General features: G+C 43.9%; 1 protein-coding gene across 2 annotated transcripts in view; it reads left to right on the forward strand.

Annotated features, from left to right (window-relative positions):
* Positions 1 to 1,913: 1,913 nt before the first annotated feature.
* Positions 1,914 to 20,938, forward strand: part of GPR45 (G protein-coupled receptor 45) — an 81,892-nt gene continuing 62,867 nt past the window's right edge. Inside the window, exons 1-2 of one of the 2 annotated variants that reach the window (XR_004678629.1) lie at positions 1,914 to 2,002; positions 2,245 to 2,650. The gene's annotated coding sequence lies outside the window, so the exon portion shown is untranslated. Of the gene's footprint in view, positions 2,003 to 2,244; positions 2,651 to 20,938 lie in introns of those variants that run through there. The other variant, XM_035001869.1, reaches the window with a different exon arrangement.

Here is a 20,938-nt window from a genome sequence, read left to right on the forward strand (position 1 = left end):
TTTGACTTATTTCACTCAACATAATACCCTCCAGTTCCATCCACGTCGTTGCAAATGGCAAGATCTCATTCCTTTTGATGGCTGCATAATATTCCATTGTATATATATACCACATCTTCTTTATCCATTCATCTGTCGATGGACATCTTGGCTCGGAAAGATGCTCTTCTGAATTACAGCTGAGAATCCACTTCCAGGCCACACTTGCTTAGGACTTAAACACAGAGCCTCCTCCCAGGGGAGAAAGGCCCCATACCCCAGTGTGACTCCCGTGCTGTCCCCGGGCCCCAGAGCTCGCAGCAAACGAGAGGGGAACCCAGCAGAAGACTCAGGATCCCATCCGTGGGCCTCCAAGGGGCTGCAAGGGACATGTCAGCCCAGCTCTGTAGTTTGGAACCTGCAGTTAGATTCAGGCAGCCTGTGAGAAATGAATTGAGTCCCCTGGACTTTCAATCAGAATTCTGTGGTGTGCATTTTTCTGGAAGGATAGGCTGCAATCAAAATTGTCCAGGGTCTGGGACACAGTAAGAAGTATCTGGCCCTTGCCAGGTCAGAGCTATCTAACTGCCACTCCATCAGTCCCTGCAAGCCAGCGACAGTGTGCACAGCCCTTGTCTCTCACCAGCTTCGGGGGCAGACAGCCAGGGCCCACACCAAACCCGAGCAGCCTCGGTAGAAGCGCTAAACACAGACCTGGTGATAACTACTCAATAAATAAGGAACCATCAGCTGTTAACAAATCACAGTCAGCTGATATTAAGGAATTATTCTTAATTTGGTAAGGTTGGGTAATGAAATTGTGATTGTCTTCTTTTAAAATCCTTAGCCTCGGGCGCCTGGGTGGCTCAGTTGGTTAAGCGACTGCCTTCAGCTCAGGTTATGATCCTGGAGTCCCTGGATCGAGTCCCGCATCGGGCTGCCTGCTCGGCAGGGAGTCTGCTTCTGCCTCTGACCCTCCCCCCTCTCATGTGCTCTCTCTCTCTCATTCTCTCTGTCTCGAATAAATAAATAAAATCTTAAAAAATAAATAAATAAAATCCTTAGCCTCTGGGATGGAGAAGAGTGGGGAAGAAATGAAAGAATGGCAAATATTACAATCTTTGAAGCCAGAGCTGAGCACTTAGGGCTTCCTTATACTATTCTACTTTTTATTTTTTTTAAATTCCATAATGAAAAGTTTGAAAAATAAAAAAAATCAAAGCCACTATTCTTAACAAGATGCAAATGACTGAGCCAAGTGAAAGTGGTACTTCTCCTGGAAAGGGAAGCCTCCCCACTCCCCGCAGGCACATGGGGTGGGGGTGGGGGGGCCGCCTGCGCTGGTGCCCACCTTCCAGCCTGCCCGGTCCCCTGGAGGCCAGCAATTGGCGCCAAGCGGGGGAAAGGAAAACAGGTGAGATGTGGGTCCCACCCGGAAAGGGTTCACGGTCCTGGCATTCTCTACTCCCACCTTGCGTCTTTGGGCGCTTCACCGTCCAGGTCTCAGTTTTGCTCTTCATAAAATGGTTGGACGTCAGGAGGAGAGGTGCGTGGACGGCAAGGGGGTCCGTGGGAGCGCCTCCAGAGTTGTACAAGTGAGGCAGAGTCTGGCATTTTCCTGCGATGGCTCGGGGCCGCGGGGGTGGATGGAGAGGATCATGATTGGGAAGAGGGAACACACACGCACACACACGCACACGCACACACAGACACGCGGGCGCGCGCGCGCGTCTCCCTTCCTCTTCCTCCCCCCCCCCGAGGGGCGGTACCCCGGTCCCTTGGGGGAGGTTTTCGGGCGGAGGACCGGGGAGGACGGCGCCCCGGAGGGCGGCGGGCCGCGGGGGAGCAGGAGCGGGGTCCGGGCCGCTGCAGCCGGGGGCCCCTCCCGCCGTCCCCTCCCCGCCGTCCCCTCCCCCTCGCCTCCTCCGGGTCCCCGGCAGCGGCGTCTGGAGGAGCAGCCGGCGGCGCAGCGGCCGCGCAGCCTTTGTCTCGGGACCGCGGGGCGGCGGGGCCCAGCGCTGGCGTAAGTGACCGCGGCCCGGGCTGCCGGGGTGCGGCGGGGAGCGGGCCGGGGGGCGCGGGCGCTCCCCAGGGGCTGCGGGGTCGGACGGGCGGGGAGCCGGGCCGGTGCGCGCCCTACGAAGCGCTGAGGGCGCGGGGGGCGCGGGGGGCGCGGCGGGGTGCCGGGGTGCCAGGCGCCGCAGCCTTAAGCCCGAGGACGTGCGGCTTGGGTGCCAATCCTGGCGGCTGTGTTTCTCGGGGCAGAGGCCACGCGGGAACGGAGGAGGAGAAACGGGAGAGGAGCCGGCGAGCGTCACCATCATTACCATCACCATCACCACCACCGTCACCACCATCACCATCTCCATCTCTGCCCGTCGCCCATCCCAGCGGCCCCCGACCTCCCCTCCCCTCTCATTTCCCCGGGTATCGTCAACTTTATCAGAGTATTTCCTTTTCCTGGGTGATACTTTGAAACCTCGACAGAGTGCCCCAAATTAGGAATAAGTACCTGTGCGGTGGGGCATTCGGTCCTCTTTCCTTTGCCAGTTAGCTACCTCGGCTTTCCCATCAGGAAAAGGACCACGGTGGTGCTCCCTTGCCCACAGGCAGCCTTCGATGGCTGGCAAGCTTTCAGTTTTTCTACTCTGGTGTTGGAAAGGGTTTTGTATATTAAAAAAAATTTTTTTTCTCTCACTTGGGAATAATGATCGTGACGGTAAAGTATTATCTTCACTAAATTAAATAATCAAGAGTTTTAAATTCTTCTCTCCTTTGATTTGTGACTGTCAGAATACCAGTAGCAAAGAGAGGCATAAAGAAAATGAAACTTTGACTAAAATACCAAGAACAGACGCTAAACAGGTACGTTTGAAGAAAAATCATCCCAGAGGACTGAAGGCAATGACTTTTGTCTAAAGTGTAGAAAGTGCTCTTTTAGTGCTTAGTGGCTGTAGATGTCATTATTTTTGGATGCATGTTGCATCCCCTGGGTGCTTTTCACCCTACCTGAAGAGTGTTTTAATTGTTGGTGTTTCAAAACTGGCATTTACCTGCTCCAAAGGACTGCTGAGCAGTCAGAGCACAGATCAGCCGAGCGGGAGGGGCTGTTAGGAAGCCCAGCATGACAAAGCACAGAGATCTTCTTATGAAAAGTAACTTGCAGAACACAAGATCCTAAACGCTCTGCATTTTTGCCTATGAGTTAGAAGATGAATCTCGAAATTTCCATGTTTTATGGTCTAGTCTAAGAAAGACAACTAGACAATCCTAAAGGGCTTGACATGCTTGGAACTGTCAGTATTACGGCAACGTTCCTTTGAAACAGGGTAATGAACCCCATGGTATGGTTTGCCATGTGTCCTGTTCCTACTCGGAGAAAAAGTGATAATATTGAAAATAATGTGGACCCAGTTGAGCTGCAGTTGTCATTGCCCAAATTAAGATACCTCAAATGTTGAAATATAATCATGTATCATTAACTCAAACCTCTCTAAGTTGTGAAATGGATTTTTTTTAAGTTTTATTTATTTATTTGAGAGAGAGAGGGAGGTGGGGAACATCAGAGGGAGAGAGAGAGAGAGTCCTAAGCAGACTCCAGGCTGAGCTCAGAACCCAATTGGGGGCTCGATGTGGAACTTGATGTGGGGCTCAATCTCATGACCCTGAGATCACCACCCTGAGCATGACCTGAGCAGAAACCAAGATTTGGGTACTCAACCGACTGCACCACCCAGGTGCCCCTGTGAAATGGGGTTTTTAAAGAGTAGATGTGATTCTGGGGAGAATGACTTTGAAATCATCTCTTTCCCTAAAAATATTTTAGGGGCCCAAATTTAAGTAAGGTGTAGTCAATCTAAAGCAATTACATTTTTAGAACAGACTTAAGGAAGGGGCGCCTGGGTGGCTCAGTGGGTTAAGTGACCAACTCTTGATTTCAGCTCAGGTCATGATGTGGGGCTTGTGGGATCAAGTCCCCCATGGGGCTCTGCACTGGGCATGGAGCCTGCCTGGGATTCTCTCTCTCCCTTTCTCCCTGGTCTTCCCCACCCCTCTCTCTCCCCCTCTCTAAAAAAACAAAACAAAACAAAAACAAACAAACAAAGCACCTCACCATGTTTCTGTTCTGGATCTTTGGGGAATAATTAGCATCTTTAGGAACTTCTGTGCCTTGGGTTGTTACTGAATTCTTGTGTTATATCCCACATGAATTGTTTCAATTCATATGAATTTTTATATCCCCATATGAATTATTAAAATTCTTAAAATTTAATAAATTAAATTCACAATTTAAAAATCATTTAATTTCAAAAATAATTCATTACTTTTATTGAAGTATGCTTTACATATGTAAAATGCACCACTCTTCAGTGTATAGCTTGATGAATTTTTATGTTTGTATACCCTCATATTACCGCCACCCAGAACAAAGTACAAAATATTTCCATCATCCTCGAGTGTTCACCCCCGCCCATCCCAGACATAGTACTCCTCTGACTGCTCTCCTCTGACTGCTCTCAACTGATTTCTTTTACGTTTCTCCCTGTTAAATCTGGTTGGCTTATTCCTTCAGCAAATATGACCAAGTCCAGGGCCTGGGCCCAGCACGACACAGACATGAGCCTTCTCCTGGAGAGCAAATAAGGCCAATAATTAAACAAGCAAGGGTAATACTGTCTATGCAGATACAAAAGGTCATAGGAACTCAAGGCAAGCCATATTCCAGTTTTGGGGGATGTTTTGTTTTGTTTTTATGAGAGGGGAAGCGAAGGCTTTTTGGAAGATGCGAATGTTTCTGTTGGGATCTGAGAAATGAGTAGAAGGTAGTCAACTAACACATGCAGGGGGAAGGAAAGGAAAGATTCTTCCAGGTAGAAGGAATATCATGAGCCATGGTTCAGAAATGAGAGCACATGGAGTGTTCTAGGAACACAAATAAGTCAGGGAGGACGGAAGTACAGGGCTGGGGAGAAGCACATGAGATAGAGCTGGAGAAGCCGTAGGGTCCCAGCCAGAAATACTAAGGCCATGAGGAGGGTGGGTCTTTGCTCTAAGGGCAAGGAGAGTCTCTGGACAGGCTTTAGTCACAAGTGCACAGAATGAGATCCGATCTCTCAGCCGACTATGTAGTATGAGATTATAGGAGGGACTGGATGGGAGGCTGTCACCGGCATCTACGTGAGAGGCTAGGGTGGCTTTGATGAGGCAGTGGCAATGGGAATGGTGCGGGGGAATGGATGGACCTGAAAGAGATTTAGAAAGTGAAATCAGCACAACTTGGTGTCTGACGTGCAAGGATTCAAGGAGGACGCATTGATTTTTTAGATCTTACAGAATGGGTGGATGATGGTACCACTGGAAATTTGGGGAGCGAATCTAGTTTGTATAATACCCTTCTTTGAAGTATTTCTTTCCAAATACATTTAATGTCAGTTGCCAGCTAGCCAATGGGACATTCAGGTAGAAATATCTACTAGGAAGTCGTAACAGGTAATTATGGGGCACATTCTATATGCCAGACACTCTCTGGACACTGTGAACAAGACAATGCGCTGTGCCCTTGTGAAGCTCACATTGTATCAGGCTGGAGCTGCAGCCCGGGGTCTACCAGATGTACGTAGTTAACTAAAGGCTTCAGAGTGAACGAGGTTGCTCAGGAAGATTTCAGTGAAAGGACAGAGAAGCCTAGCATAGCATCCCAAGGAACACTAGTATTCTAACATGGAGAAGAGGAGAGATGGCTGGGAAAGCAAGAGAAGTGTGGCATTCAGAGGTCTGGGGAATGGTCCCCAGTGTCATACACTGCTGAAAAGTAAGATAAGGACTAGAGGTGTTCTGTTGTGGTGCTTCTCAAAGTGGGGTCCCCAGACTAACCACAGCAGCAGCATTACCCAGGAATTTAAAAAGACACTTTTTTAAAAAAAAGATTTTATTTATTTATTTGACAGAGAGAGATACAGCAAGAGAAGGAACACAAGCAGGGGGAGTGGGAGAGGGAGAAGCAGGCTTCCCGCGGAGCAGGGAGCCCGATGTGGGGCTCAATCCCAGGACCCTGGGATCATGACCTGAGCCACACGTAGACGCTTAACCGACTGCGCCACCCAGTCACCCCTAGAACGACACATTCTGGAGTTCCACCCCGGACCTACTGAATCTGAAACTCTGAGAGTGGGTCCCAGCCAGCTGTGTTTTAACCAGCCTTCTAGGTGATTCTGATATAAACTGAGGTTTGAGAACCATTGCTCTACTGCATTCATTGATAAGGAAGTCATCGGTGATGGGAAAGAGTGACAAAAACAATTTCATTGAAGTTACAGCTGTTTGGGATAAATTCAAAAAATTTTAACAGGAGTGTTCAAGTTTTGTTTTATTTTTTATTTGGAAATTTCCAGTGTTTTATTTATTTTTTTGCAGGGTTGATTTTTTTCTTTCTTTTATATACTAGTTGATAATAGATTCCTATTTTGTCTCACTCTGTTCTACATGATTTTTGGAGTTCTATTTTTATCTGCTTTGAGACACATCCCTTTATGGGCTCTCAATATGTTAGGCCACCTGCATCATTGATCATTGATTTGCTGTCCTCAACTCTGAAATGGAGGAATTAAAATTCCAAAATAGAGTGCAATCATGAATATAAGTGAGTCTTGACTCTGAATGGCAGCTGAGAAAATACGTAGATGCTTGAATTAGTTCTTCCAGAAAGTTCCAAGACTCTATCAGGGATATATTTCTAATTATTTGGACTTCATACTCATGTGAAGTAACTGGAAGTGTGCCTTTTCATCTAAAGTGATCCAACAACATAACCATAATTATTGTACTTTCAATGTACTTATGGAGGAGAGGACTCTTATTAACCAGGTCTTTTCCTGTTTCTTTTGTTGTCCCACTCCCAAGTATTTTCTTTCATTTGACAGGAAGAAGTAGAGCATATTACTATGTTTTGCTACCATCAAGGAAAATCTGTGGTAGATTTTCAAATCAGAAGAAATTGATGCAGATGTTACTCTTATTGCCATCACAGTTCACAATGAACACTCTTCATTTTATAAGAATAAAAACTGGTAGTTCCAGTGCTCTGCATAATGAGTGACAAGCACAAAGAAGGTCCCCAAATATTGAGTGGATGGATGGATGGATGGGGAAGTGGTTAAGTAGTTGGCTGGATCAGTGGATGGATGGCTAGATGTGGTACATGTTTGGAAGAGCAGATAGAAGAATGGATGGGTGGAGCAGTGATGGATGGATGGATGGATGGATGGATGGATGGATGGATGGATGGATGGGTAAGTGGGTAGATGGGTGGCTGGCTGGATGAATTAGTGGATAGATGGATAGATGGATGGATAAATGGATATGCAGGTAGAAGATCAGATGGATAAAAAAAATTATCATGAGAGAGTTGTCCTGCCTAAAGAGGGAAAAGCAGTCCTTGTAAAAATATTGTTCCCCCTGAGGAGGGTACAGTGAAATGTGCTGAAGACAGAGACATTACTGGTGCTGTTCCTTATTTCCAACGTGATCTCATACAAATCCCCTAACATCCCTGAGCCTCTGTGTGAAAGGATGGTATCGGCAACCCCACCAGCTGCCACATTTGGGGTCGGGACCCCATGTAAAATGGTCATGAATATGTTGTTAAAACTGTAAAGTGCTATAGGAACGTAAATAATCCTTATTATATGTGGATAGATAATGGATTAGAGTTCGAAGTTGCTTTTCAGTGTGTTAGGACTGCTCTTTTGCTCAGCTTTGGGGACATCCAAGTCATTCCTTATGCCAACTCACACAAGGTTTCGGTGGGCTCCCTTTTCCTCCTGTCTGGATTAAGCAATGCAATGATCTTTTGCTTAATACAGTGTCTCCCCATATATGGTATGCAGCATAGAAGCACGCATTACCAGCATGTCAAACCTGTGATTTATTGACTTAAAACGAGATGAAAATGTACAGCAATAAAGTTAATCTAACTTCGATGTGAAGAGAAATATGAGGTAAATCATAACACAGGCGAGATGCAGCTGTCTATGGCAAAACAACTGTGAAGGTGGCAGGGACGCAAATGACTAACTTTGGGGCAAGTCCAGCTCAATATATCTGGGAGTGGGGTGCATAAAAGCAATCTGAAGTTACTAGTTACTAGCTGTTGAGAATATATCATGAGCTATTTTTCTTTCCAAGCCATGGGCCATCCAGCTGCACACAGTGAGCTTTCTTCTGCCCCTCTGTTGGTGGTAATGATCTTTAGAGATTGGCCAGCTTACCTCTCTGTTGTTTACAAAGTGCTCTCACAAACTTTTTCTGTGCACATGGGTTCTGTTTAAGTGGTATCCCCATCGCCACTTTACAGATAAGGAGGGAGGAGAAACGTTCCCTGTCGAGACCACAGAGCCAAAGACGCTGACTCAGGTGTTCCAATGAGAGCAGTTCTTTTCAGTTAAGAACTCCTCAGTAATGGAGCTCCCGGCAAAGCGTGTGTCATGTTGCAGAGCTGTCAGCCTGTTGATCTTGTTAATATGTTGATTCTTTTGAAGAATCATCAAGTAGGTGGAAAGGGATCAGAACTGGCCAGTCCCCAGCCAATGGCGCCTCATGGATATAACACCCAAGGATGGTGTGTTCTCTGCCCGTGCTGTGGGTCCTGGCAGGAGTGTGGGTGCCTCCCACTCAAGCTCAGGTTGAATGCGTACAAAGCAGTGTGAGTGCTGGATGCTCTAGCACACCCATGAGTCTCTGGCCATGTTCGCGGGGGACATCCTTGAGTCAGAGGCGTCTAAAATGTAGTCAATGGGCTGTTTAGCAAAGCATTACTGGACACTTGTGACCTCTCAGGGATGTAGTTTTTAGTCAACCCCTGTAAAACTGGCTCCTTGAGCCAATTCACAAGAAAATAGACGCATTGATTCATAATCAGTTTATTCATACATTGTATGTTTGTGGAACTCCTACCGCATGTGAGGAGCCATAGCTATAAGAAAGGGTTGGTGTTTTTTTTTTTCAATTTTTTGTTGTATCTACTTGACATTTTATCCAAAAAAGGAACTGAGTTGGAAATTATAAAGACAAAGAATTTTTGAAGTCATAGAAATGCTGATGAGAACAGTCTTTCAACTTTCATATTAATTACTGGCCTCAGACTCTTGACTCTACTTCAGAAGTGCTTCGCCCCTCTGGGGACTCTGGTGAGGGCTTCTTTGTTGATGCCGTCAAAGTCTTCATGGAACATGATGCTTGGATGTCTGTGTGAATGACAAACCGTTATGTATTTTCTGAGGCAGAAGGCTTTGGTTTGCTTATCAAACCAGGTCACAACACTTTCTGTAGGAGATGGTCTCAAACCGGGATGAACAGGTCTTGGAAAGTGCACAGAACTTGGCAACCGGCAACCCAAGCTCTGGAGTCATTGTGTTCTTGAGGGGAAGGCTTTTGGAGTAATACAGTTCTGCATCTGAGGCCTCACGAGGCCACCTACCATGCTGGTTAACTGAGTGAGTAATTTTCCTTAATGTGCCTCAGTCTCCTGATTTGTAAGGTGGAGATTATAACAGACACTCATAAGGATGTTATAGGGACCCACTAACCCTTAATTTGAAGACTCCCTGTGTGTCAGGCACCATGCTAAACATTTCTGTGATGTTATTTTATTTAATCCTTACGACACTGTATGAGGGAGGTGCCATTCTTAAACCCATTTTACAGAGAAGAAAACCAATTAGGTAAGGTTGTGTCGAGTGTCTGGAACAGAGCAGCCTTCAGAAATTTAGCACATATAAGTCTAGTCTTTTCCGTGTGCTAGCCTCCCAGGGCTTCAGATTCTTCACGAGTGAGTGAAGACAATGGCAGCTGCCCTACCACCAGGCAGGCGACAGAACTTTGACTGACAAAACACTTCGTGTTGGGAAAGTACTGTGGAAATGCATATGGCCATAGTATGTCCCCTGGTGCACCCACCTCCCATACTGGGCCACGTGCTGGTGGCACCATCCGATGGCCCTAAGGAGAAGGCAGAGGTGCCCACAAAGAGGGGTCTTCTCATGTTTATGTCCTTGGTCTCAGTGGCCATCTTGACATCTTCCTAATCTCACCCTGACATCTGAATGACTCTGTTAATCAAGACATATGAGCCCCAGCTACATTTCAGGGTTCAGGGAGGGTTGGAATCGGAGCAAGAAAGGACACTGAGAACATTATCTTTGATGAGAAATTTGCTTCTTAGTAGCATCTGTATCTCTCTGTGGATGTAGTGGAATGAATCTTACTTCTCTAGAGATGTCTCCCAGCTGCCTTGCTGCTTCCTGCCCAGTGACCACCGGTGACTGGCTCTGTTCTTTCCAGGGTGGCGTGCATTCCCATCATTGGCAGAGAAGGAGTTTCCATGTCCACATCGTTCAGGTTGGGCTTAGCAGTGGCAGCGCACATGTGTTGCTGGATGGTGACTGGACAGGGTAGGAAGGAGGAACACCCCTTACCCCAGGCCCTAGGTGTGGCTTTTCTGGGGTTGAGTAGCAAATGACAGAGTCAGTGGCGATTAGTGGCAGGGATGAGCTTATGCCTTCCCTCTGGCTACATCAGTCTCTCCTTTTCTACAAGAAGGAGGAGAAGAGGAGAGGGAAGGGCATGTGGGGCACTTGGCTATGTGTTTATGTCCAACACATCAAGGGGGAAAATGGTGCATGTTTGTGTCCCTCTGGACCCGTTACACATCTGCAGGCTGGAGTCCATTTCCTTTTTGTTCCAAGCAAACCCTTAGCTTGTTTTTTGGGGGAAAATCCCTGCGCCTTCATTACAAAAAGCGTTGACTTTTCCTGAATTTCTTACATGTAGCACAGGACTAAGAAATGTAAACATTCTTATGAGAAAGTTGACTATTTATCTGATGTTCCCAATGTAATAACAGAAATAAAATCTAACTGAAAATAAACAATTAGCCTCATCAAGAGGAAGTTAAACAAAGTCTTAGTTTGTGCACTTGCTGATTTTTCCTCTCTGCTACATCAAAGGAAGAAAATGGATAATACAAAAAATGTTTCAAACGTTCAGGGCTGGTTGCTGTTGACATTCGGTGGCCATGACTTTTCAGAGTCCACAGACAATGAAAGGACAGACAACAGCTTAAGTCACAGAAATGTTGTCTTCTACCTCAGCAGGTGTGGGGGCAAAGCCTACTTGCCATGTGGAAAGCTTTCTAGAATATTCTTATGTGGTTTCCCAGAGACAACAGGTGGGTTGAAACAAATATTGAACAAGAGAGAGGAAGCTGGGTTTTAATTCTAACTCCACCTCTGCCTAAGCTTCTCACATTTGCAGTCTCTGAGTCTCTTTTGTTTCTTCTCTTGTGAGTGGGGGTGTAGGGTACACAATTGCTAGGATGCCTCCCAGCTCCACAGTGCTACAGTTCTATACTTCTATCCCTTGTGTGTGTGTTTTCCCCCAAAACCTTTTTTCTTACATTCTGAACTCAACATCCACTAACTGTATGCTGTTACCATAATTACCCAATCACTGAACACCACATGATGGAGAATAAAGTCACAACTATTTATTTTAAACGGTTTCATTATTTTGGAGGGAGGGTGGGAGAGAGCTCTATGCATGAAGCTCTAATTACAGTAATATAGTGCATTAGATTATAGCTCTCTTCTGCCCTTTTATTGATGATCATAGCCCAGGAAATACAAGCCAAGATTTTTATCTCCATGCTCACATTGCTTACATTCCACACATCCACCAAGGGGCCAGCTCTCCCAAATGAGGAAGAGGGGTTGAGGTTGTGAATCTCAGTGTAGGGAGGGTCAGTAAGGGAGGGTATAGAGGCTTCAGTGGCCCCACACAGAACGCATCAGTGAGGCACACTTTATGGTGCTGGTCTGGGCTTCAATCTTCTGTGTCTTAGGCGCAAGCAAAGCCTGCTGGGACTGTGCACCTCAACCTTCAGCACTGTGTCACTGAGAGGCTCCGCCCTGTGCCAAGGCTATCACATAGAATTATCTTTCTTTCTAGACTATACCTTTTTCTTAAATATTTTTGCAGAAGAAATAGCCAGATATTAACACAAACTCAACGAATAAGTTCTATGAATGGAGGGGAGTGCAAAACTTGCAGAAATATTTAACATGAATGCCCAAAAGAAATTTCAAGCAAATACAGGCTACTTTGGGGTATTGTCCCAGGTCTCACAAATATTCTACTCTTCAAGGTACTTGGGTGGAAGACATTGAAAGTGATCATTGCTAACGTGTTTGGAGTGCCAAATACGGTTCTAAGCATTTTTATGTGATTCTCTGTAGGTTCTATAATTATCCCCATTTTGCAGATGAAGAACGTGAGGTACAAAGAAGCTAAATAATATGTCCAGAGTTTACCTGGCTAGTAAAGGGCAGAGCTAAGACTTAAGCAGTTTCTATTTTCCCTTGCTCCTTTTGCTGCCACCACCCCTGTACTGAGAAAGCACTAGCACTCCAAAGGATGAACTGTCCAGCTTGTAGACGTTATAGGTAGATCTAATGAAGGGCAGGGAAGCTTTGATCCAGAACATTTCCAAAACTGATTTCATGGCAAGCGTGGTGGATATATCTCTAAAGTTTCCTTTCCTGGACCTCCAGAGAGGCCCAGGACAGAATAGAATCTCCTGAAATTGGCACATTTTCCAGAACTAAGCAAATGTTTCACTGACATTCCCCCTGCTTCCTGATAAAGCCAGCTCCATTCTTACCCTCCACTGATGGGCTTGCTCTCCTCCTTGGACCAATAAGCCAAGAAGGCCTGGTTTTGTACAAAAGGAGAGACCCTGAAAAAACCATGCATTCTGTCTTGTAGCTATGAGATGGATTGAAAATATGTTTTGTTTTGTTTTGTTTTGTTTTGTTTGAGAGAGACAGGGCAGGGGGAGGGGCAGAGGGAAAGAGAAAGAGAATCTTAAGCAGGCTCCATGACCAGTGTGGAGCCCGATGCGGGGCTTAATCTCATGACCCTGAGATCATGACCTGAGCCAAAACCAAGAGCTGAATCCTTAACCAACTGAGCCACTCAGGCACCCCGGATTGAAAATATGTTTAAAGAGAGATGTGAGCAAAAGACCATAGCTGTTGATGGGGGAAGGTATTGGTTCTGACTTGAGTGATCAAGAAAGGTTTCCTTGAGGCAGTGGGCCCTGACCTGAGTGAGTTGGGGGGCAGGGCATTCCTGGCAGAGGGAAAGTATGAATGAAGGCCCAGGGTCAAAATGCACACCACATGTCTGGAATCTGCAAAGGCAGGGAAGCTTTGATCTAGAATGTGTCCAAAACCGATTTCATGACAAGCATGGTGGATGTATCTCTAAAGTTTTCCAAGCAAGGGATGCTGCCTTGTGCTGCAGCATCAGATTGTGTGCGAGAGCAGAGAATGATAAGGCTGTCAACAGAAAGAGGAGCCATAACATAGATGGCTTTGAACCCCAAGCTAAGGATTGAGTTTTACTAAGTAGCCAGGGATGAGCTGTCTAAGGTCATGGAAGAAGAGAAAGAAAGCACAATGATTTATGCCTAAGGAAATAAACCTGGCCACAATCTATAGAATAGTAGAGACCGGAAGAAAGGGAGAGACGTCAGTTTAGAGACTAATTAGGAAGCCATTTAAATAATTCAAGCAAGAGATAATGAGCAGTTTCTGAACAAGACAAAGACATGGAACGTGGAAAGGAGTATACTTTTAACTCAGGGAGTAGTGAGGGGGTGGAATCTTCAAGTATTGTTCTAGTATTGGAAGTGGAGGGAAATGAAGGAGCCAGACTGACTCCTAAAACAAGGAGAAAGATGGCTTAGTTAAAAGAAATATGAGTTTCTGGGCCCCTGGGTGGCTCAGTTGGTTAAGCGACTGCCTCCGGCTCAGGTCATGATCCCAGGGTCCCAGGATCGAGTCCTGCATTGGCTCTCCACTCAGTGGGGAGTCTGCTTCTCCCTCTGACCCTACCCCCTTTTGTGTTCTCTCTCTCACTCTCTCAAATAAATAAATAAGTAAATAAATCTTAAAAAAAAAGAAAGAAATTTGAATTTCTGCTTCCAGAAAGATAGAGTATAAGTAACTATCCTTTTCTGCTAAGTAGAGCTAAAACTCACTGGATGTTATGTATAAAACAAATACAAGAAGACTGAAAAGTGGAGAAAAAGGGCAAGTTCCACTAGGGATCTCAGAGCTTGAAGAATGGCATGGTGCTGAGTTCCCTGACTTTAATCTGCCTCTTATATCTCAGAGTCTCATAACATCATGCTCAAAACGTCTAGGCTTCAATCAAAAATCACTCATCATACAAAGAACCAAAAAAAAAATCTCAACTTGGGTGAAAGAAATCAAGTAACATTTGCCTACACTGAGCCATATCTTAGAATTACCTGACAAGGATTTTAAACCAGTCGTCATAAAAATGGCTGAACAATTCTGAACACATTTGACACAAATGACAAAGAAGAAAATCTCAATGAAGAAGTAGAAGATATAAATAAAAATGAAATGGAAAATTTAGAACTAAAAAACACTAGGAATAAAAGACAAATCTCAGTGGATGCACTTAACATCAAAATGGAAGAAAGGGGAGAGAATCAGTGAACTTGAAGATAAGGAAATATATATTCCCCAATCTGAATAATGGAGAAAATAGACAGAAGAAAGAAAGAAAGGCTTAGAGGCCAATGTCTCCAGAAAAGAGAAGAGAAGGGAACACTTCCCAGTTCTTTTTATGAATTTATTATTACCCTGATATCAAAACCAGAAAACAACAGTACAAAAAAGGAAAACCAAACACTATGAATACAGGTGCAGAATTCCTTTACGAAGTATTAGCAAACAGAATTAGAATTCAACTATATATAAAAAGAATTATATATCATGACTAAGTGGGATTTATTCCAGATATGCAAAGCTAGTTCAATATATGAAAACCAATCAATGTAATCTATTATATTAACAGGCTAAAGAAGCAAAATCACATAATGGTATCAATTAATGCAGAAAAGATGTCTGACAAAGTCTAATACCCATTCACAATCAAAACTGAGAAAAGAGGGGCGCCTGGGTGGCTCAGTCGTTAAGCGTCTGCCTTCGGTTCAGGTCATGATCCCAGAGTCCTGGGATCGAGCCCCGCATCGGGCTCTCTGCTCAGCGGGGAGCCTGCTTCTCCCTCTCCTACTCTGCCTGCTTGTGTTCCCTCTCTCACTGTCTCTCTCTGTCAAATAAATAAATAAAATCTTTAAAAAAAAAAAAAAAACTGAGAAAAGAAGCCATAGAAGGGAACATCCTCAACCTGACAAAGAGATCTACAAAAACTTTATAACTAACATCACACTTAATGGTGAAAGACTGAGTTCTTTTGCCCTAAGATTGGGAGCAAGGATGTCCACTGTCACCACCCCTATTCAACACAGCAGTGAGAGTTCTAGCCAAGGTAATAAGGCAAGAAAGGGAATATAAGGCATACAGATCATAAAGGAAGAAATAAAATTGCCCTTATTTGCAGATGACATCATTTGCTGCATTAAAAAAAATCCCCCCAAATTCTCCAAAATCATTACTGGAACTAATAAGTGATGTCACAGAATATAAAATTAACAAACCAAAATAAGAAATAACAAACCATATTTCTATGCAGTAGAGAAGAACACTTGGAAACTAAAATAAAAAATACAAGACTATTTGTAGTCACTCAAAAAAATAAAATACTTAGGCATCGATCTTAACAAAAAGCAAACCATATACGAGGCTTATATGCTGAAAACTGCAAAGCCCATGAAAGAAATGAAAGAAAATCTAAATAAATGGAGAGACACATTGTGTTCATGAATTGGAAGATTCAACTTATTAACAATGACTATTTTTTCCAAATCAATATGCATGTTTAATACAATTTCTGTCAAAATCCCAGGAAGATTTTCTGTGGATATAGACAGAATTATTCTAAAATGTATACAGAAAGGCAAAGGAACTACAATAACTAAAACAATTTTGGGGGGAAAAAACACAGTAAAATGGGCAGAATTAGTTTACCCAATTTGAAGACTAGTATACAGGTGTGAAAATTTAAGCCTGTCAGACACATAGATCAGTGGTATAGAGTAGAAGACCCGGAAAGAGACCTATAAAAGTATACCATTAATTTCTTAAAAGATTTATTTATTTATTTATTTATTTATTTATTTATTTATTTTCGAGAGAGAGAGCAAGAGAATGCACATGGGGGGTAGGGGCAGAGGGAGAGAGAAAGTCTCAAGCAGACTCCACACTGAGTGTGGAGTCTGACATGGGGCTCGATCTCACGACCCCAAGATCATGACCTGAGCCAAAATCAAGAGTCCGACCTTAACCAACTGAGCCATTTAGGCATCCCATCCAATGCTGATTTTTGATAAAGATTCAAAGGCAGTGCAACAAAGGATAGTCTTTTCAACAAATGGTGCTAGGGCAATTGAATATTTTTTAAAAAGAATCTTGGCTTAAAACTCACACTTTACACAAAATTTTATCTCAATATGGATCATAGATTTCAATGTAAAGCATCAAATTATATAAAACTTTTAGAGGAAAACATAGGAGGGCTCAGTGAAGTGTTCTTAGATATGACACCAAAAGTTCAATTCATAAAAGACAAAAATCAAGAAATTGGACGATGTCAAAATTTGAAATGTTTGCAAAAGACCTTGTTGAAAAACTGACAAGACAGGCTACAGACAGGAAAAAAAAAATATTTGCAACGACACTTTTGACAAAGGACGCTTATCTAGCAGGTATAAAGATCTCTTAAAAGTCAACAGTATAAAAAACAATCTTGCTAGAAAACAAGCTGCATGAAGAGACATTTCACTGAAGAGGCTGTATTTATGGCAGATAAGCACTGAAAAAATATTCAGCATCACAAACCATCAGGGAAATGCAAATTAAGACTCTGATGAGATATCACCACACCCTTATCAAAACAGATAAATAAAATATATTAACAGTATCAAATTCTGACAAGAGGTGGAGAAAATGTATCTCTCGTATACTGCTGATGGGAATGTGAAATGTTACAGTCACTCTGGAAAAGAGCTTTGTAGTTTCTTTAACAACTAAGTGTAAGTGAAATAAGCCAGACAAAGAAAGACAAAAATACTGTTTGATACTATATGATCTAACCTAGATATTATACATATATGTATGTATGTATGTTTTTTTATGTGCTTATCTGCCATAAATATATCCTCGTCAGTGAATGCGTGTGTGTGTGTATTTATTTATTTATTTATGCTCAGAAAAGAGATCGGGAGCACCTGGGTGGCACAGTCAGTTGGGCGTCCAACTCTTGGTTTTGGTCGGGTCATTATCTCAGGGTCATGGGATTAAGCCCTGAGTCGGGCTCTGTGCTCAGTGGGGAGTCTGCTTGAAATTCTCTCTCCTTCTCCCTCTGCCCCTCCCACTGTGTGCTCTCTCTCTCTAAAGATAAATAAATAAATATTTAAAAGAAAAGAGATCAGATTTGTGATTATCAGAGGTGAGGGCTTGAGGGGTGAGAGAATTGGATGAGGTGGCCAAAAGGTACAAATGTCCAGTTATAAGATAAATAACTATTAGGGACGTAATGTATAAAATGATGACTATAGTTAACACTACTGTGGTATATTTGCAAGTTGCTAAGAGAATAAATCCTAAAGGTTCTCATCACAAGGAAAAAAAATTATTTTTGTAAATACACGAGATGAACAATGTTAACTACATTTATTGTGGTAATCATTTTGCAATGTATGTAAGTCAAGTCATTATGCTGCACACCTTAAACTTATAGAGTGCTGTAGGACAACTCTATCTCAATAAAACTGAAAGAAAAAATTTTAAAAAACAAAAAATTGAACATACACTTACTATACATCCCCGCAACCTTTATCTCAGAGCGATGAAAACATATCCACACGTGAACCTGGACACCATTGTTCGTAGCATTGTTCTGGGGACTCGTATGCCAAAACATAAAAAGCCAATCTCTGAAGATCACATACTATATGATTCCATTTGAATAATATGCTCAACAGTATAGAAATGGAGCATAATCTAATGGTTGCCGGGGTTAGGGATGGGGAAGGGAGGGGGAAGGTGGTGTGATTATAAAGGAGTAGGCTGGGGCAGATATTTGTGTTGCTGGAATAGTTCTGTTTCTTAATTGCGGTGATGGTTACAGGAGTCTAAACATGTGATAGGATGACAGGGGACTATACACACCCACTGTTTCAATGTCAGTTTCCTGGTTTTGGTACTATACTATAGCCATGTAAGATGTAACCACTAGGGGAGACTGGGTAAAGGGTACAAAGGACTTCTGTGTACTGTCTTTATAACTTCTTGTCAATCTGTACATTATTCAAAAATAAAAAGTATATATATATATATATATATTTGAGAGAGAGAGCAAGCGGGGAAGTGGAGGGGGGGATGGAGAGGGAGAGAGAGAGTCTCAAGCAGGCTCCACGCTTAGCACGGAGCCCATGTGGGGCTCGATCTCACGACCCTGAGATCATGACCTGAGCCAAAATCAAGAGTCGGATGCTTAACTGACCGAGCCACCCAGGCGCACCACAAAAAATATTTTAAAGAAATACAGAAGTCTGGAGAAGAGCTGCTTGGAGACGAAGATAGCATTTGATGGGGAGCACACTGAGCTGGAGGAGCTAGTGTGATCACTGGATGATCACTGGATGGAGATGTGAACGGACAGCTTGTAGTACTGGCCTGAACTTCGAGAGCATCTGAACCCAAGATGAGGCTAAATTAAGCTGCAGGTCCTTAGTGTGGTTGCTAAGGGAGAGAGGGGAAAGAAAAGAGAAAGTATTTATGAGGCAGGAAGAGGAAGAATTGCTAGCAGGAAAAATGTGGGCTCTGGGTTGTCAGTGGGGCAGAATCGATAATAACATATTCCTGAAGCCCTTTTATTCCACCAGAGAAAACAAGGGTTTTCAAACTATTGGATTGCACATCAAAACAACTGGATTCTAGAACCAGATCTGCAATAAATTAGTTAGGTATATAATGTTAGGTAAACCACTTCATTTCTGAGCCTCATTTCTTTAGCAGAACTGTGTAAGTCAGTGTTCTTAATCAGGTAGTTTGGGGTTTGGATCTGCCCCACCTGTGTTCATCTGGGGGTCCAGGTTAAGGGCCACAGCTACCCTGGACACATCTTCTCAAGGCAGATTTCCAGAGCACTTTTTTTTAAAAGACTTATTTATTTATTTCAGAGAGAGAGAGAGAGAGCAGGGGAAAGGGCGGAGAGAGAGGGAGAGAAGCAGACTCCGTGCTGAGTGGGGAGTCCGGTGAAGGGCTCAATCTCAGGACCCCAAAATCATGCTCTGAGCCGAAATCCAGAGTCGGACGTTCAACCCACTGAGCCACCCAGGCGCCCCTCCAGAGCTCATTTTAAGCCTCTGCTTGCTCATGTCTGCTAAAATTCTCTTGCAAAACAAGTGACAAATAACACGAAGGGTGGGGAAGAGTGATCCACTCCTAGTGGATGGGGATAGGAAGTGAATATTTGCTGACTAGGCCAGTCTTGATGTGGTTTGAGCTTTGCGTTAGGCTAAACTTGGGTTCAGGATGCTTGGAACAATCTATCCCTGCCTGCTCTGACTGATACTACAGTTGTGTTGGTCTCTTCATCAAATCTCAGCTGAGCCTGATTTTCTGGTTTGGCTTAAAGCTGGGAAAATTCCCAGATTCCCCTTGGACTGGCTGTGCCTGCTTCCTAGGAGACGCCTGACCTTGAGTTAGCTTTCTGGAGCTGAGGCCCAGGATGGTTACCAACCTGATGTTTTCTTCACAGTATGGAACATCTTTTGTTTGTCCCTCCAGACCCCCCTCCCCATTTCCTATCCTGCTGAGTTTGGACTCTGTAGCAAAGGGCTCTTTTGCATTCTGTCATCTGCTTGGGTTTGGGCCCTAAGGAACTAGCAAGGGATCAGAGTGTGGAGGACAGTGAGGTTGGGTATTTACTCCTTGGGGGATAGCCCTGGGTTGCCAACTGTGGGGTAGCCTTGGACTGACTATGGCATAGCCTTGGGTAACTGTGGGATAGCCCTGACCTAACTGTGGCGTAGCTCTGGACTGACCTTGGGGTAGCCTTGGGGGGACTGTGTCCCTCCACTAAATTCACTGATGCTCTCATGACAGCTTTTCTTACCATTTCCTTTCCCTCTAGAGTAGCTGCTTCCTCCCCTTTGCTATTCAGCTGTAGGTGGTAACAACTCTACTTCTGGGTTTCTGAACTTTCCCCATGTGCTTTCCCTATATCTGTTCATATCTTTGTCAAGAGTCCTTTTATTAACCTCTCCCCAGATGACCCTAACTTGAGTGTGTCATGTATTTTCTGCTGGGACCCTAGCCGATATGACCTTAGATTCCAGACTGGTCCATGAAAGTGCAGGGATTTCTGCCTGCTTTGTTCACCTCACTGCCATAACCCCAGTGCCTAGAAAAGCACCAGGCACATAGAAGGTGCTCAATAAATATTTCAATGGTTCTTGAATGAAGAGAAATGAACATTATGTCTCACACGGAATTTGTTTGCTTTTGTTTATCCGAATGAGAAACGAATGCTGTGCTCTTCAAGGTGGGAAAGGGTAAAACACCTGAGAGGGCCACTGTCTTAGACTTGGAGAGTCTTTTTCTTTTTTAAAATGGCAGTCTAACCATTTTGAAGTCTACAGTTCAGTGGCACTAAGTACATTCACATCGCTGTGCCACCATCACCATCCATCATGAGGACATTTTTTTATCTTCTCAGACTGAAACCCTGTACCCACTAAACACGAATTCCCTATGCCCCAGCCTTTGGCAACCATCATTCTACTTTATTGCCTCAACAAACTTGATTACTTCAGGTACCCCATGTAAGTAAAATCAGAAGACATTTTTTCCTTTTGTCTGACTTCACATAAGTATAATGCCCTCAAGTTTCACCCATGTTG

This window comes from Mirounga leonina, unplaced genomic scaffold (assembly GCF_011800145.1).
Source record: "Mirounga leonina isolate KUSES-001 unplaced genomic scaffold, KU_Mleo_1.0 Mir_125, whole genome shotgun sequence".
NCBI lineage: Eukaryota > Metazoa > Chordata > Mammalia > Carnivora > Phocidae > Mirounga > Mirounga leonina.